This window comes from Plecotus auritus (assembly GCF_963455305.1).
Source record: "Plecotus auritus genome assembly, chromosome: 3".
In the NCBI taxonomy this organism is placed as follows: domain Eukaryota; kingdom Metazoa; phylum Chordata; class Mammalia; order Chiroptera; family Vespertilionidae; genus Plecotus; species Plecotus auritus.
Genome location: NC_137772.1, coordinates 2,106,921 through 2,118,353, shown reverse-complemented (window position 1 = coordinate 2,118,353; position 11,433 = coordinate 2,106,921).

The following is an 11,433-nucleotide window of genomic DNA, read 5'->3' as shown; positions in this document are numbered from 1 at the left end:
TAGAACACGATTATACATTTTAATTAAGTATTCATTCACAACAGCATGTTAATGGGGATTATATAAAAATATCTGGGGAAAAGTCAGCCGTTGGTGATGGATTAAAAGTTAAGGCTGTGAAATTCTACAAATGGATGAGCTTTCAAAGTATTGCTGAAAATACTGTAATATCATCCACTGGGCTCGTGAAATGTAATATTAAGATTAATTAATGTATCATAGCATAATGATTAGCAAAAATAATTAAGGGTCTTTGTGTTTCATGTTCATTTTGAGGAAGTATTTTCCCATTTTAGTAATCCATAGATTCTCGGAGTTTTAGAGTTGGAAGAGAAGTTAAAGATTTCCCAGCTTCCATCACAAGTAGATAAAAGCTAAATGGCTCAGGGGTTGAGCATCGACCTATGAACCAGGAGGTCACAGTTCAATTCCTGGTCAGGGTTCATGCCAAGGTTGTGGGCTCCTTCCCCAGTAAGGGGCATGCAGGACGCAGCTGGTCCATGATTCTCTCTCATCATTGATGTTTCTATCCCTACCTCCCTCTCCCTTCCTCTCTGACATCAATGAAAATCCTGTGTAATAAAGAGGGAATATGCTAATTGACCCTCACGCCATTGCAAAGATGGTGGCGCCCACAGCCAATAAGGAGGAAATATGCTACTTGACTGCCACGCCCGCAAAGATGGTGGCGCTCACAGCCACAAGATGACAGCGCCCGGTCCCCTCAGCCCCCCAGCCGCCCAGGGTGGGCCCGAGGAACAGGCAAGCCTCTGATGGCGGCTGCCCGAGGCTCAGGTAACCAGGGCCGGCCCAGGCTTGCGCTGCCGGCAGTGGCAGCAGCAGAGGTGTGATGGGGCATCGCCTTCCCCTGATCGCCGGGTTGCCTCCCGCCCCTGAGGGATCCTGGATTGTGAGAGGGTGCAGACCAGGCTGAGGGAACCCCCTCCCCGTGCACGAATTTCGTGCACCGGGCCTCTAGTCCTATCTAATAAAAGAGTGATATGCAGATTGACCATCACTCCAACACACAAGATGGCTGCCCCCATGTGGACACAAGATGGCCACCATAAGATGGCCAGCAGGGGAGGGCAGTTGGGAGGGACCAGGCATGCAAGGGAGGGCATTTGGGGGCAAATAGGCCGGCAGGGGAGCAGTTAGGCATCAATCAGGCTGACAGGGGAGTGGTTAGGGCAGGGGTGGGCAAACTTTTTGACTCGAGGGCCACCATGGGTTCTTAAACTGGACCGGAGGGCCGGAACAAAAGCATGGATGGAGTGTTTGTGTGAACTAATATAAATTCAAAGTAAAGGAGCGGAGGGGAGAGCAAGAGAACCCTCCGCTCTTTCTGCTCCGCGGGTCGGATAGAACAGCCGAACGGGCTGGATCCGGCCCGCGGGCCGGAGTTTGCCCACGGCTGGGTTAGGGGGTGATCAGGCTGGCAGGCAGAAGCGGTTAGGGGCAATCAGGAAGACAGGCAGGTGAGCAGTTGGGAGACAGAAGTCCTGGATTGTGAGAGGGATGTCCGACTGCCCGTTTAGGCCCGTGGGATCGGGCCTAAACGGGCAGTCTGACATCCCTTGAGGGGTCCCAGATTGGAGAGGGTGCAGGCTGGGCTGAGGGACACCCCCCCCCATACACGAATTTCGTGCACCGGGCCTCTAGTGTATCTATAAAAGGCTGGTTACTGGCCAGCCCTGGTTTGTGTGGGAGATGCCTACAGATTCCAGGCTCTCCTCCTGCAGCTCTGCTCTGAGATGTGCAGTTAAGTTGATAAGAAAGTACGTTTCATCAAAAATGCAGCTTAGCTCTGCGTCCCCGGGAGAGGCTACCAGGTCAGGGGTGGGGTTGCCAGCTGGTGTGGGGTGAGGGCAGCTCCCTGGAGGCCACCTGCTCAGGGCGGGTGCTGGGAGCAGGAGGAGGGCCAAGTCTCCCTCACCCAGATCCGGCCACGTGGTGAGAGCAGGAGGAGGAGGACGGAAAAGGGCCACTGACCTCCAGTCAGTAAGGGGGACTGGCCGTCGCGTCCGGCTGTGCCGTAACCCTGAGGTCCTGAAACCCAGGTGACAGACTCTGAGTGTCACAGGAACGGGCCTCTTTATTGTTGTTTTTTTTTTTTTTAATTTTAGAGAGAGAGTGGAAGGGAGAGAGAGAGAGAGAGAGAGAGAGAGAGAGAGAGAGAGAGAGAGAGAGAGATATCAATTTGTTCCATCTATTCATGCATTCGTTGGTTGCTTCTTGTGTGTGCCGTGACTGGGGATTGAACCTGCAGCCTTGGTGTACTGGGACAATGCACCAACCACTGAGCTCCTGGCCAGGAGGAGAAATTGCCCCTTTGAAGTAATATTTATTGTTGTTTTTTTTTAAAAAAAGAGAAACTTTCCTTTTCCAAAGAGAGCTTCAAGGGCTCTAGCTAACAAAACAGTTTTGTTTTTATGATAAACTTATAATAAAATAAATTTCCCAAGGTAGACGTGCAGCCTTATTGTTTCATGTTTGATGCGTTGTATGGTTTTTCATTAAGGCGTGTAGAAATCAATAAAAACATAATTGGAACAAACTGTAATTTCTAAAAATCTTAAGGGAAAATAACTTTCCCTTATTATAATAATTCCTTGTCAAAAACTATTCCTTTTATAGCTCTTTTGAAATTGAAGATATTAGATACACGGATGGCCACATCATTCTTGAAGGAGCTGATCTTTTACAAATAGAACAAGCCCAGGACAGATGCGTTAAGGTCTAGCTGGCTCCTCTAAAGAGGGCGTGGCGTCCAGGCCAGGAGCCTGCTGTGACCCACACATCGCGGTCGAGGCAGAGGTCTGCTGAGAACCGTGACCCATACACTGTTCCTTTATCCACCGGAGGTTCTGTAGCCCCACTGTGTGCTGGCCACCTGCTGACGGCTGGGTGGGAGCTGAGATGAGCACGTAGCCAGGCCAGCTACTCAGTAACCTGGCTCTTTAGTGATGGGCTCCGACAAGGGCAGAGGTGAGTGGATCCCACATAGCCATGTGATCTGACTAAGCAGAGGGAGGCACACACCAGCCAGGGGAGCGCTCAGCCAGGAGCTCTAAAATTTCTTGGGGGGGAAAAAAAGGTTTTCTCTTCAATGAATCCTCAGTGAGGATTAGGGTTCAGCAGGGTGAGAGGTGGGGAAAGTCCTTTCAATCGGATTAAAATGTGCCGCTGTTAGAGGGGATGTACACGGAGCTGACGAAGGTGCCGTGGAACTTCCGTGGCCGACGCGGACGCAGGTAAATCAAGCACTGGGTTGGCGGATAATGCGTCACCATTGCATGGAGGAGGAGGTTGCTGTGGGTGAACCAATACTACTGCCTTGGAGATGTGGAGAAGAATTGGGAAAAGAAGCATCGAAGACAGGGTGATGGCATGACCCTAACTACGACCCCGGCCACCTCTCTTCAGTGCACCTGAAATTAAAAATGAATATTTCTGCATGTTTGATTCATGGATTGTTAACACTTACCGTGAGGCAACACAGTTTGCACAACTTCTGACTGACCGATATTCTGAAAGGTCAGTGTCAAACTAGAGAGCAGCAACGCGGTTGCCAATGTCATCGTAAGGCTGATGGCTCAGAATGACGCGTTGGTGGACCTAGAGGCCGGGATGGCTTACTGTGCACCCCGTTGATGAGTCCGTGTATGTGAGTTAAACTTTCTTGCTGAGCATGCGTGTAATTGAATCGCAAGGGGTCATGTTTTCTAATAAAATGCAGTGGACAGCCCCTCTCGTTGTTCAGTGCGATTCTATTAACCTCGGTTGGACCCTTTGGGAGATGAAGACGGTTACAATGGACATTCCCTGTTGGCATCACCCAGGCGGGGTGGACCCTCAGAGCTGCTTACTCAGGGGAGTCTCAGATGTTTGCTGAGTGAGAGCAAAAGTCAAATCTGGGGCAGTTCATCTTTCAAATGTCGTTTTGAGCTCTTTGTGGGAAAGGGTATGAAGGTTACTGATTTATTGTAAACAAATCTAGTTGATCATTAAGACTGGGTAAAATGTCTTTTGTTGGTGAACAGCATCTATCTATATATATATAAAAGCCTAAGTGACCGTCTGACCATTTGACCACTTGATCGGTAGCTATGATATGCACTGATGACTAGGCATGGAAACATGGAACAGATGAATCTCAGAAGGAAGGGGACAGCGGGGAGGGTGGGAAGAGATTAACCAAAGATCTTATATGCATACTAGAGGCCCGGTGCACCAATTCATGCACTGGTGGGGTCCATTGGCCTGGCCCGTGGGGATCGGGCCGAAACCAACTCTCCAACATCCCCCGAGGGGTCCCGGATTGCAAGAGGGTGCAGGCCAGGCCAAGAGACCCCACCGGGGCATGAATCCGTGGCCCGTGCCTCTAGTTTGATATATAAACTATTTACTAATTTTTCTCCCATTAGTTTAAAAGACAAACATAATTCACTTAGAACATTGATGGGTACATAAAAAAATGCAATGATTGTTAAATATGTTGATGTCATACTATTTTAATTATTCAGAAAAAACTTTCATTTTTTATGAAAAATGACTTTATTTCTTTTCAAAAGCTCTTTTAACTTCCATGATATAAATGACCAATAGGCACATGTCCTTCCTCACTCAGTACATATAGATGGACAGAGATAACAGATGGGAGATCACAGATGGTAGATCACAGATGACAGATAGATAATGGATGACAGATAATAGACGAGAGATACATGCATACATAGACAGACAAATAATGTCATGTGCTTGCTGCTTTGATCAATTATTCAAGGGTAGAAAGATACCATTTCCTTCTCTCAGGCAGAGGCTAAGGGGGCAATGACACCGGAGGACAACCTCCAGGCTGGGGAGCCCTCTGTGCTGGAGGGACACACACAGTCAGAAGAGGGGGCGCGTCCCTGGCCCAGACAGCGCAGGAAGGTGTCAGACATGAGCAGGAAGCAGCCACGCGCATGGCTAAGGGGGAGGGACTGTCAAGATTAACGGGCGGGCTCTGCTTCTCTTAGTCATGTGACCGTGGACAAGGCCCTCGGAGTGTCCGCAGGTCTCTGCTGTCACCTGCACCGGAGGGACAGGGTCTACCTCATCGGGCTTGTCGCGGAAGTGAGCCTTCACACAAATGCCCGACCCACTGTCGGCACCCAGAACACAGCTCTGCCACTGGGGCCCCAGATGCTACGCCTCTCCTCTGGGAGCCGATGCCTCCCACCCCTCCGCTGTGGTTTCAGGATGGAAGGGGGGGGGAGTGCATGGGCCTCAGGCAGCCCTGCGCATGCCCTCAGGGTGGCATCAGCTCTCGGCTCCTCCCGTCCGTGGCTTCTCCTCTCAGCCTCCCCTTCATGGTGCAGGGTGGTTTGTTCGCTGCTGTTCTTCTATCAGCCGTGGGCAAACTACGGCCCGCGGGCCGGATCCGGCTGTTCTATCCGGTTCTCTTGCTCTCCCCTCCGCTCCTTTACTTTGAATTTATATTAGTTCACACAAACACTCCATCCATGCTTTTGTTCCGGCCCTCCGGTCCAGTTTAAGAACCCTTGGTGGCCCTCGAGTCAAAAAGTTTGCCCACCCCTGATAGAGCCTCAGGTGGAAGGGGACCCATGTTCGTCGGGTCTGCGCGTGTCTCCTGTGTTCATTGTTAAAAGTTCCCCCAGCATTACTTTACTGTCAGCCACACAGGCTGATGGTTTGAAATCTCATTCTGGTTTATTTAAAACGTTGTTTTTTTCTAAACTTGGCTTTGAGGTTTTCACGAGGGTGACTTTAAAATGCGTGGCTTCCTTTCCAAGCTGCGGGTGCATTTCTGCTTCTCGGCGGTGCCGGTTTCTCGTTGAATCCCGTTCCTCGGAGACCATGGTCTGAAAGATGGCAGTTCCCGGACCCTTGGGGATTGTTTCATGAACCAGCACAGGGGAACATATCAGCGAATTCTCTAAGAGCATTTGAAACGAATTTGAATTCTGTCATCATGGGGTATGGCCCATGACACATGTATGTGTGTACATGCATCATGCTATAGCAAGAAGAGTGTGCGCCGAGCTGTTCAGACCCACAGCTGTTAACACGCGTGTGCTCGCTGTACCTCTGTGGGGCTGGCGTTGAAGAATCCGCTCTCGCTGAGGATTGTTCTGCCTCCTGTTGTGCCGTCAATGTCCACCTGTGTCTCGGAATAGCCCACAGCCCCCCCCCCCTCCCGCCCCCTGATTGCCCACCATCTGCAGGGTCTCCCAGCCCGCGAGGGCCGTGTCCCCGTGGGCATCCCCTTACTTGTATCCACACGTGACTAGGCGGCAGGTGAGGGGCTGCCTCCTGACCTTCGCAGGCTGCGTGGCGGTCGTCCGTTGCCTGTGACCCATGACCGTTCGCGTGTCAGGCTCTGTGGTTGTCACTCGGAGGCCGCGCAGGATTCCGGCTACATCCCTGTGGCCGCGCGGACACCTGTGTGCTTCCCTTTCGCTCCTTTATCGGGTGTTTCCTGTGGTCAAGTTCTCTGCATCGTGAGAAGGTGGCTTGAGAAGGAAAACCCGAGGCGACCTGACTTGTGCCCCACAGGCACCCCCCGTCCCGTGCCACCTGCGCCGTCGCCCAGCCGCCTTACAGTCTAGCCGATCCTTCCACCGCGGTCACTTTTGTAGCAGGGCCAGAGAAATCCGTGCCTTCCCCCCTGGAGCCTGCTCTCTTCCCCAAACCTGGGAAGCGATTGCCCTAGACACCCACACAAGTAAGATTTATGGACCTTGAAAAGATGCACCATGCTCTTTTTAAAATATCCTTACTGAGTTCAGAGAGGAAGGGAGAGAGAGAGAGAGAGAGAGAGAGAGAAAGAAACATCAATGATGAGAAAGAATCACGGTTCCGCTGCCTCCTGCACGCCCCCTCCTGGGGATGGAGCCCACAACCCGGGCCTGTGCCCTGACTGAGAATGGAACCCTGACCTCCTGGTTCATAGGTCGATGCTCAACCACTGAGCCACGCCAGCCGGACAATACACTCCTAATAGTATTTGTTCCAGGTCGGGAGCTCCCAGCACTGGGGGAGACACATCCTTAAGTCAACGATCCCATGGACGGGCCACGTGCCCCGCCCACCTCAGATTCCGCCTGGGAGCGTCCCGGGCTCACGGGTCAGTCAAGGGTCATGAGACAAGCAGTCAACTTGCAAACACACTGGAACAAAATTGATTTGTCTTTATTTCCAAGTGGATCATTTGCATTTTTTAATTCCTAAGGCTTTTGTCCAGCAAAGTAATGGAATTAGCATGCTCATTTGCAAACGCTTTCTGCTGCTTTAAGGAGTGTCACCATCATACTGCACGCGCCACTAGCTGATGGGACACTTTAGGGCAAACCCCGATTCTTCCCCTCTTGGCGTTGGTCCCATGGCACTCCCTTCTCCACGTGCACCCCACATCACGTGGTGGACGCCAGCCCCGGACAGGCTCCTGGTGGTTCATACAACGTACATCCGTGTCTATAGAAAGGACGTCTTAATGTGGGAGCGCAAAGAGAATTTAAAGTAGCTATAACATGGTTATGAATAGAGGGGCGGTAAAATAAAGGCAACCCGCTTACGAGCGCTGAAAAGGAGAAAATTACTCCCGTAAATTATGTGATGGTAATCTGAGCCAAATGTCCCCAAACCTTAATGTCTCTTGTTCTCGTAAGATAAAAACAAAGCAGAGGCATGCTGGGAAGTTACTTTCTTTTATGCTAGAATATTCCTTGAAGGCACTCCAACACTTCATGGGAAGTCTGACCCTCTGCTCACGTTGTACCCAGCCTTGAGGAAAAGGGGCAGCATGAAGGATTTGAAAGGAAATAAAGAGGGACTCTGACCCCCTTCTAAATTGCATTCCCCACCCCCCCTCCGCCCCGTGCTTGCAACTGCACATCGGGTTTAGGAGTAAAAGGGTCTGAATTAGGCCAGTGGCACAGGGACCCTCACAGGCACTGTATTTGTGGACAGACAGGCTTGAGGCTCTCAGGAAACATGGCTGAAGCATCACACCTGCTCGAGAAACACAAGCTGTGTTTTCCTAAAATTATATGTTGAAGCCCTAACCCCCAGTGTGACCGCGTGTGGAGACAGGCCTTGAAGCAGAGGATGAAATGAAAACGAGGGTCTTACATTGCCCTGGGCCCTAATCCCATCCCCCATGACCTTACAGGAGGCCCTAATCCCATCCCCCATGACCTTACAGGAGGCCCTAATCCCATCCCCCCATGACCTTACAGGAGGCCCTAATCCCATCCCCCATGACCTTACAGGAGGCCCTAATCCCATCCCCCCCCCATGACCTTACAGGAGGCCCTAATCCCATCCCCCCATGACCTTACAGGAGGCCCTAATCCCATCCCCCATGACCTTACAGGAGGCCCTAATCCCATCCCCCCATGACCTTACAGGAGGCCCTAATCCCATCCCCCATGACCTTACAGGAGGCCCTAATCCCATCCCCCATGACCTTACAGGAGGCCCTAATCCCATCCCCCCCCATGACCTTACAGGAGGCCCTAATCCCATCCCCCCGTGACCTTACAGGAGGCCCTAATCCCATCCCCCCATGACCTTACAGGAGGCCCTAATCCCATCCCCCCCATGACCTTACAGGAGGCCCTAATCCCATCCCCCATGACCTTACAGGAGGCCCTAATCCCATCCCCCCATGACCTTACAGGAGGCCCTAATCCCATCCCCCCCATGACCTTACAGGAGGCCCTAATCCCATCCCCCATGACCTTACAGGAGGCCCTAATCCCATCCCCCCATGACCTTACAGGAGGCCCTAATCCCATCCCCCCCATGACCTTACAGGAGGCCCTAATCCCATCCCCCATGACCTTACAGGAGGCCCTAATCCCATCCCCCCATGACCTTACAGGAGGCCCTAATCCCATCCCCCCATGACCTTACAGGAGGAGGAAGAAACTCACTCAGGCTGTGTCCGGAGGAAAACCACAGGGGGCTCAGCGATGTCCGCTGGCTCTGCAGCTGACACCTTGGTCTGGAACATCCAGCCCCAGAGCTGTGAGGAAACACATGTCTGTCTGTCAGCTGCTTGGTCTGTGGCTCCTCATCACAGCAGCTTTAACAAGGTGATAGACACTATCCCAGAACCATGGACTGTTAATTAGTAGGCATTTCTGAGATGGCTAATTTGCAAATCAGCTGAATTCAAAACATCTGGAGATCCCAGTCAATAAGCTGACAGTATTTTCCAGCAACTCACCTCAAAGCAGGTTTCTTGTAAAAGCATTAGATGATTGGACCGACACAAAAGATCACATCACTTGGGGTAACTTGAAATCACTTTTTTTGCTTTCAGTTAAACATCCAGTTAAATACCCATAAGCATCCAGAATGCCAGGCTGGCTCAGCTCTGTGAGATACATGCTTTGAGGAAAAATTCCATCTCTGATGATGTCATTCTTTCCGTAATTTGTAACATCTCCCAATTTACTCAAATCTACACGTTTCTCAACTCTGAATCTGGTGCCTCCCCAAACGTCGGTTCTATCTTTCAAACCGGATCTTCCATGGACCATGGGGCTGTAATTTAGACTCTGTCGAGATCTGGCCCAGTTATTCCTAGTCCCTCCAATTGTATTCCCTGGAACCTTTTTAAATTATTAAATGTATTGGAGTGACATTGGTTAATAGGACCAGGTAGGTTTCAGGAGTAGATTTACACTCTAGTCAGGGGTCCTCAAACTATGGCCCGCGGGCCACATGCGGCCTGCCGAGGACATGTATCTGGCCCACCGGGTGCCGCTGCCTGTCCTGCTTAGCAGCCGACACATCCCGGGCCCGCAGTGCTCATAGGAATTTGTTCATAGTTTTTTTTTTTTTAAACTATAGTCCGGCCCTCCCATGGTCTGAGGGACAGTGAACTGGCCCCCTGTTTAAAAAGTTTGGGGACCCCTGCTTAGGTCATTTGAAAAGGCACATGACTTCAAGGTATCTACTCAGTACCTACCTTTGTAGTGTATTCTTCCCCAAGTCTTCTCCACTCTTATTAGCTTTTCTTGGGGGCATGTATAATTTGCCTTCTGTAATATTTACTTCATCTGTCTATCAACCTATCGTCCATCCATGGGGCACTCGGTCAGTGCCTTTGGATTATTCTGAAAGTGGTTTCTGGTCCAAGACAGATGGTCACTTCCCACCTAGAGCAATAGTTACATAGGTTTTCGTGCCCAACTGTTCCCAATCTGGACGGATGTGCTGAGAGCCAGCTGTTCCCTGCACGGATAGGGTCCCTCCACACCACAGGCGAGGGACCCCAAAGGTGTGAACCTGGAGCTTAGGTGGGAGAGGTGCAGCTGTGCAGGGCCCCTCTCTGGAGGGGAGGGAGTCCCTTTGGAATATAAAGGGGTGTTTAGGAGGGGAGACAAGACCCGCATCTCTGAGTTTACAGCTATCTGGAATGTCCTGTGGCTTGGAAGCTCATTCTTCTGGAAAAGTAAGCATATACGTTGAGGGAGGCAAATTCGTACTGTCTACAATATCTTCTATAAGCAGGCCCTTGACCAGGCCCCGGTAGAATTTGTTCAGAATGCCCTAACCATGCAGAAACATGAAAGTGTGTACTTCTCACAGCTGGTGTTATAATCACCTTGCCTTCTATAATTCCCAGCGCCTTCCCTTGAGCACATTGAGCACCTATATGTCGGGTAGGGTGAGGTGGAATGGAATGGATGGAGTGGAATAAATGGAATGGGATGAAATGGATGGAATGGAAGAAATGGAATGGGATGGATGGAGTGGGATGGAATGGATGAAGTGGAATGGATGGAGTGGGAAGGATGAAATGGATGGAATAGAATGGATGAGTGGAATTGCATGCAATAGAATGGAATAGAGTAAAATAAATATATACAGTCAAGCTTTCATATCTATTGTCCCAAATCCATAGATTCAACTAACTGTGGATCAAAAATATTTAAAGAAATAATTCCAGAAAGTTGGCCCCTAAGCAATACAGTATGACAACTATTACAGAGCATTTGCCTTGCATTGGGTATGATAAGTAACATAGGAATAATGTAAAGTAAACAGGAGCATGTGGGGTCCCATATGCAAACACCACACTCTTTATATACAGAAGGGACTTGAGCACCCGGATTTTGTTAATCTGTGGGGGTCCTGGAACTAGCCCCCTTTGGATAATGAGGGATGACTGTATTCATTGAATTGAATTAGATAATGTGGATGGGCAATTTCAGACTCAACAAATACAGTCAGCTCCAGAATATTTCATATCAACCAAGCTTCTTTGGCTAGTGGGGCAATGTTTAGAGCCTTTCATACTGTTCCGGGTCAAATTTTCCATTCTGTTCATGTCATGTATGTGGCCCATTTAATGGATATGAGACTTCAAAACTGTAGTTCTCCTGACTCCTAAGAATACTGTGTGTTCTAAAA